The sequence below is a fragment of the Prosopis cineraria genome, unplaced genomic scaffold (genome assembly GCF_029017545.1).
Source record: "Prosopis cineraria cultivar Desert tree isolate PC_DT_omini unplaced genomic scaffold, ASM2901754v1 PC7, whole genome shotgun sequence".
Taxonomy (NCBI): domain Eukaryota; kingdom Viridiplantae; phylum Streptophyta; class Magnoliopsida; order Fabales; family Fabaceae; genus Prosopis; species Prosopis cineraria.
In genome coordinates this window covers 33,840,470-33,847,652 of record NW_026555338.1, presented here as the reverse complement: position 1 = coordinate 33,847,652, position 7,183 = coordinate 33,840,470, and the positions used below count along the sequence as shown (strand labels likewise).

General features: G+C 35.1%; 1 pseudogene; it reads right to left on the bottom strand.

Annotated features, from left to right (window-relative positions):
• Nucleotides 1-740: 740 nt before the first annotated feature.
• On the bottom strand, nucleotides 741-6,898 carry LOC129314927 (ADP-ribosylation factor GTPase-activating protein AGD5-like; annotated as a pseudogene).
• Between the last annotated feature and the right edge of the window lie 285 nt (nucleotides 6,899-7,183).

Below are 7,183 nucleotides of genomic sequence, written 5' to 3'. Positions count from 1 at the left end.
TAAGACCAAACGACTAACTTCCACCAAGATAGGATGACAAACTTCAACCTAAATAGGACGGTCAATGCCATCGAGACCGCATGATCTACTTTTATTAGGACCAAGCCACTAACGTCGATTGAGACCAAATGACCGCCTTCAATTGGGATTGGACCTCCAAGCACCGATTGGTGGTCAAGTCTTAGTCAACATTAGCGATTTGATCCTGGTGAAAATTAGTTGTCTGATCTTGATCAGTATCAACAGTCTACTCTTGTTTGAAGTCTCTTATCAAATCTCAATGAAAGTTAGCTTTATGGTCCCAATCAATGTATATGGTCTAATTTCAATTGAAGTTAACAGTTCAATCCCGATCATTGCCAATGGTTTGATCCCATTCAACACGAATAGATCTTTTTTCCCATTGTGGCCACCTCTCTAGTCCCTTTAGACACTAACAGTACGATTAAGATTAGACCACTAATATCTAAGTTACTTTTAAATTCAAACATAGAATTTGAAACTTATTAAAATTTTAATATTATAATTTAAAATTTTTTATATCACTCAAATAAAAAATTTAAAATTTATAAATTCAAATGTGAAGTATCAAATAAAATATTTCAAATTCAAACCTTCATTAAACAAGCTTTCCTTTCTTCTTGTAATTTCTTCAACTGCATTAGTGCAATACAGCTATTTATTCTCAATAAAGGATAAACTGAAATCGTCCCACTAGCAAGAGCCAAGTAATTCATCTCTTTGCTTGTACTCCCACGAAAAGGAAGTTCAACATAATAATATATAGCAAGTTGTACTATTCACACGACTCGTCTCTTTAATTCCATACAATCCAGAGGCCTACCTAACTCGGATTATATCTTGGAAGTGAAATATTCATAGAAGCAGACTTAAGAAAAAAATGAATATCACTAAAATTATTATCATGAATGGACCTACACATACAAATGAAGCAATCAACAAACACAAGAAGGCAAAAAGTGAAGTTGCTCTACAAGCGGTTTACAACCGTGGGACAGCTCGAGTGAAATGACAAAATGTTGAAAATGGCGTACTCTGTAACTTGAACTAATCTTTCAATGTGGTATGTGATATAGCTGGCATTGTCACAAGGAAGGCCGATCAGTGTTTTGAGAACATCCCTTGCGTTAAAGCGGAAAAGTCATAGTCCTTTCCTGACGACGGCTGTGAAGGAGTCGATGATGCCGGAGCTGCTGCCTGAGGTTTGCTCACTCCTGGCGTTGCTGTACCGTTAACTGGAGCAACTTGTCCCATCATATAGAAACTGCAACAGATGGCAACCAAATTAACAAAAACCTGAATAGAAGTGATTCACATCAGCAGCTACATTAGGTTTAATGTAGTAGAGGGTCAAGTAAAAAAGAGAACAGAAGGCATCAGAGAAGACAGAAAGAGGACGATTGGCATTTTTTAGATAGATGAATACAGCCACTGCAGATCATGTAGAAACAAAATGCAATATGGACGCGTTAGATTAATGAGATCATATTTGTTGTATTGGTTTGTGACTTGTGATTGTACTACGTCAATATGGCAAATCTTCCCTGACCTAATCCCAGTGAATCCAAAGGAAATATTGCCACAAAAGAATGCCTCCCATTGGCTGGCCCTTTTAGGATGGAATTTTTGCATTAATAATAAATCCAGCGCATAAAGGAGCAAAATTAGTAGATGACTTTAGTGAATTTTCCCTCAATGCTAACGCATCAGCCATAGCTGAGAGAAATACTGGATGAACAAAACAAAGACCTTATGGCCGGAAACAGAACCCCAGGAGAGCCTTTTAGTACAGCATTTTACAAGCAACAACTGTCAATTAGTTTGAGAACCATAGCTTTTTAACCCATCCAACATGACCAGTCATGTGATATTATGAGTCAAACAAAATGAAAACAATTTACTTGATTTACAGTGACTTACCCGGATGGATATTGAGCACCACTTCCTGCAGGTTGGGCTGGAGGCATGCTCCCAGTCTAAATCAGAAGGGAAATAAGTTAGGTGAGGGATGAAAACAAAAAAAAATAACTAATCAAGTCACGCCTTAGTTGAGAACCTGCATGAGTTTCAATAGCTCAGCCTGATCAGGCATTGGCACAACTCCAGGAATAGAGTAGCCAACACCTGGCCAACCTTTGTACAGCAACATTGGACCCATTCACTCCAGATTGTTGTAAACCACCAAGATTCTTGTGGTCCCCGCCAGCAGATTTAGCCGCGGCAGCCATTAGAAGGGACTGTTGCTGTGCCAGCATGGCAAGTTGTTGTTGGTGCATTGCAAATGGAGACACCATACTGGACTGCAGATATCCATCCCGATGGTCAAGTAAACCAAAATGCATAAAGGACAAGAATAAAATCCACTAGAACTATTGTCTGAAACTTAGAAGATCCTAACATCATAAATAAAGAACTAAAGGTGACAACTTCTCAAATAAGAACAAAATCTATATTTCTATAAGTATTAAGTCAAAAAAAGTAGGACAGTGCATAACAATTGTTTTGAGGTACATACCTTCTCAAAGAGGCTCATTATATCATTTTTTACATCTTTCTGTTGTTTTTCTGGAACTAAGCTTGGTGTCACCGAAGGTGAAGATGAATCTTTAAATAGATCCTCAATTCCGGAAGCAGGTGGAGTACTCTCAACTGCTTTTGTGGGACCGGTCTTCTCTGCTCTTGATGCCTCTGTAGCAGCAGCTGAAATTTAAAGTGGACTCAGTTTTTAGAAGCACCTTAGAAAATATGTCCGATGACACCTGCTCTTACAAGCTCGTGGAAAATGCTAAAAAAGTCATGTAAAACGTACACTGAAAACCTGCCCAGTTATTATCATCAGCTGCAGCAGCAGCAGCAGCATCTGAACCATTTTCACTTGGGCCATCCACAGACAACATGTCAAACAGATCCGTAGCAAAGTCAACTTTTGCAGGGGTACTCTGAGGCATATCAGTAGCTGGCTTTGTCGTCTCAGCTTGAGGTTGTGGTGTGTGTGACTGCTTCCACTTTCTCAACTTGCTGGGGTTTTATGATGGGTATTGCCTAATCACAAGTTCGTTTTTTTCATGCTTTGTCAACCATAATTCTTTTCAAGCAGAAAGAAGAATAAGGAAAGTAAACACAAAACATGTGATAATAACTGGAATCGTTCATACTACTAGCTTATAACTGGTTAATTCACAAAACTAGTGCCAAAATTAATGTCTCTCTGAATGATCACGTGATTATGTTCCCCAAAGATCCATCACTATCCTAATAAGCCTCAAATATAACGTCCCAGACGGGATATGCAAATTCATTCCAGTATAGTACACTTTCAATTCTCAGGGACACAAAAATTTAAAGTTTTCAGAAAAATAAAAAAAATACAAAAAGCTCTTGAGGAAGAATTTAAAGTTTGCAGTATTAGATAAATCATTTTACCTGCATTATGAACACGAGAATTCCCATGGATAATGACACATGAAATGCCATATCAGGCATTCCAGTCACCAAATAAAACTTAGACACACGTTTAACATATGCTTCAATGGTTTCTCAAAGTTCTGTCATATACCATTTTTGTTAGCTATTTCTCTTCATAATTATTACATTGCTACACTCCCATGCTTAAGAGATCTCACACTAAGAAGTATAAAGAGTCCATTTCAGTTTCAGAGCTTCTGCAAATAGATACCGTAGTTTTCAGTTTTGTCCCGGAAACCCCTTCAACTTTGTAAAAGATCACAATAGAAAATTCTATCCATTTGTGGTTAGTCAAATCACTTTTGTTATCATCCCATCCCCATGGATCCTTCACAATGCATCCCAGCTTAGAAAGTATAAATTTAACATTGGCCGTTCCACCCGCACAAAGCACCAATTGTGGAGTTCGTTAAAGTTAAAAGCATTGATAGACAAAAGTAAAAGATGAGGAACCTATTTGCCAAAGTTCCAAAGATGATGGATGTTCTGTACATTTTTTCATTCTACGTTACTTGGATTGCAACTAAAAAAGTATAGAACTAATTCATTACAAGAGAAGAAAAGAATGGATTCGCAAAAATAAATAGAATTATAATGTAAGGAATAAGACATACCAGCTGAGGTCCTTTTGGGGGAGCGGAAACAGTGAATTTAGCAGCAGGAGCTGTATTTGATGGCTGAATTTTCTTCCTTTCTCAAAAGTATTCTCAGAAGCAGATGCATGAGAACCATGCGTTCTTTCTGCAGGCCTCTGCCAATGCGAAGAGGCATTGTCTCCCTGCAGTCTAGAAGGTGATTTTGGTTTCCCATCCTTTGCTACCCATCTCTTCTCTTCATATCTTGAATCATACATAATGATTTAAGCCAAGGGGAAGTAATTATCACCATGTGCTCAAAATAATAAGCATCTAATTCCAACGTAAAAAGAAAAATATAACCCAGATCTGAGGGATGTATTTCTTTACATACTTTGCGCGAATGAAATTCTCAATTCCAACTCTATCATAATTTGGGGGTAACTTGATTCCCAGTAACTATTTGCCTTTTCATTTCCCATTGCTATGAAGGACAATAAAACCAAATATATTATGAGAATAATGTAAAACTACTGAAATTAAAAAAAGTCTGTTGTAGGTGCAAACTAATGACTGATCAAATTCCCTTACATTGAATGAAGGCAACCTGCTCTGGGAGCCAAGTGTCCAAAGTTGCAGAACGCACCTGAAAAAAACAAAAAGCAGGTAAATAATTGAACAATGCTACCAGCTAATCGACAAGAATTTATCTTTAGGCTGTTATGAATTCATGACTAAACACTGCTTTAAGAAGTCAAGAGCTGGGAGCTACACTATAGTGATTAGCACATCAATTGAATTAGTATTAGCATTTGATTTCACACAAAAGTAACATAAGAAAATTAACTATCAACCATGGTCAGAAAATTAAAACTGCATAAACATCGTGAAAGCCATAGTCAGAATTCAGAAGTAGTGAAAGCCCATTCTAAGCTATAAAGTGCTGTTTAAACAAGTACGTTTGTTGTTAGCAAACACCTATGGTTTGAAAATCAAATTCAGAAGGAAAATTTTTATATCACAGAAGGCATTTGTTTAAGGGAACATACACATGCAAGTTCTTATAGTTTCACTCAATTTTAAATTTGATCATTGCATTTTTATTTTGTTTTAATCAAGCTCTTATACTTTCATCTATTATATATATTACCCCTTGAAAATTAAAATTAATTAATAATGAATTATTAATCTTATAAAACAAAAATATCCTTAGAGTTTACAGAAAATTTAATTTAAAACTTTTAGCCAAAATCAAAGAAAGAAAATTTGATTTAATCCATTGTTTACATTTTATTATATTTTTTATGCAAATTATACATGTATAAAAAATATTTAAAAGATAACCAAACTATATAAATTTTGAGTTACAAAAATAATGTAATTAATTCTAAAGCCATCTAATCATTTAATAAAAATATAAAAGTTCTCAATTTTGTTTTTTTAAAGAAAAAACGTAAGGATTTTAATCTTCAAGAATTGAAAAATTTAATTGATCAGACTATAAAGGCTCAATTAAAACAAAATAAATTGTAGGGACTTAATTCAAAATTGAATGAAACTGTACCCTTTGTTTAAACACCTATATTTATTTCTAGAAAGAATTAGCACAAGAAGCATGACGATACAAAATTTTCAACCAAAAGTTCAATGCGGTTTAGATTACTGAAAGTTTTACCCTGTACCAGTCACCATAAAACCCAATTTTCCTGTTATAATTTGTTTTCTGATATATCTAACTTAAATTAGCATAGCCATAAAGCTAATTAAAAAAGAACCCATAAACAGACTCAAACCACTTCCACTTTGAAATGTTTTTGTTAAATTGAATCACTATTCAAATGACGCTGCATCACCTTTGATATATGTACTCCTAGACTTCGATGTATTCCTGAGCACTGCATGCATATAAAGATGCCTAAGTTCACACTAGCCCATCTCGGTCCTCTGCAGAGCAAGATTATAGAACATAGAGTCAAATTGTTGAATCAATAAAAAGTAACAACATGTAAAATACATAACCGTCCATTTTTATGGATCAATAAGTATATTTTTACTTGGTTTCCCAATCTCAAGAGATCCAGATCAGAAATTTAGATGCGACCAGATACATACTTAGCTTTGCAATCAGCACACTCCCTATTTTCTGGTAATTTAAGAAGTCCTTCCAGTATCTGCATGTTTCAGTAAGGAGGAAAAGATATTATCGCATAAGGAAAGGAAAACACACTACGACAAATTTCAAATTAAGAAACATTAATATAAATTGAATATCACCTGTACCAAAATAAAGAATTGTGAATGCAAATTCCACAACATACACTAAACTATGGACGCTTCATACTGAAAAACTCATTTCCAATCAGTAGAATTGAAACCAGACCCAGATTTACATAAGTGATAAGACAAAAACCAACCATCCAAAATTTAGAAGAATGCTCACAACCAATCTATCGAGTGCCACCCTTTTGATGGGTTAAATTATCCTCGAAATTAGAAAATTAGAACTACTCAGGTAACTTTAAATACGCAAAAACTAAAATTATAAAAACTTATAAATCAAATCGAAGCAAGGAGAAAAATCTGAAATTTTATGCAGGGTAAGATAGATTGTGAGAATGGATAACACAAGTACAATGAAATTAACATTGGGTCCTACAGATCCAAAGTAGATCATTGAGCAGGCAAATAGCATCAACGCAACCCCAAAAAAAAAGAAAAATGGAAGATTTAAATGCATAAGAAATAAACGCGACTACCAAATTACTATTCTCAATCCCCACCAAGCAACCAAGACAGCTCACATCAATCCGTAAACGTATCATAAACAGGTAGATCAAGCTCTCGCAAAACAATTATCCGAAACGACATCTCTACAAGCTAATTATACCATAAGCTTACACGCTCGGGAAAAAAAACATCAATTTATACCTACGATTGGCTGATATATATATATATATATACACACACAAATAAGCGTGCGATTAATTTCATATCCAATCACTATTCGATCCCAGGTAACATCTGACAACGGGTCCGACAAATTTTTTAAATTTACAAATTTAATTAAAAGAAAATGAAAAAGAACCTTTTATGCTTGGCGTTGAGCTCCTTAGACACGTTAG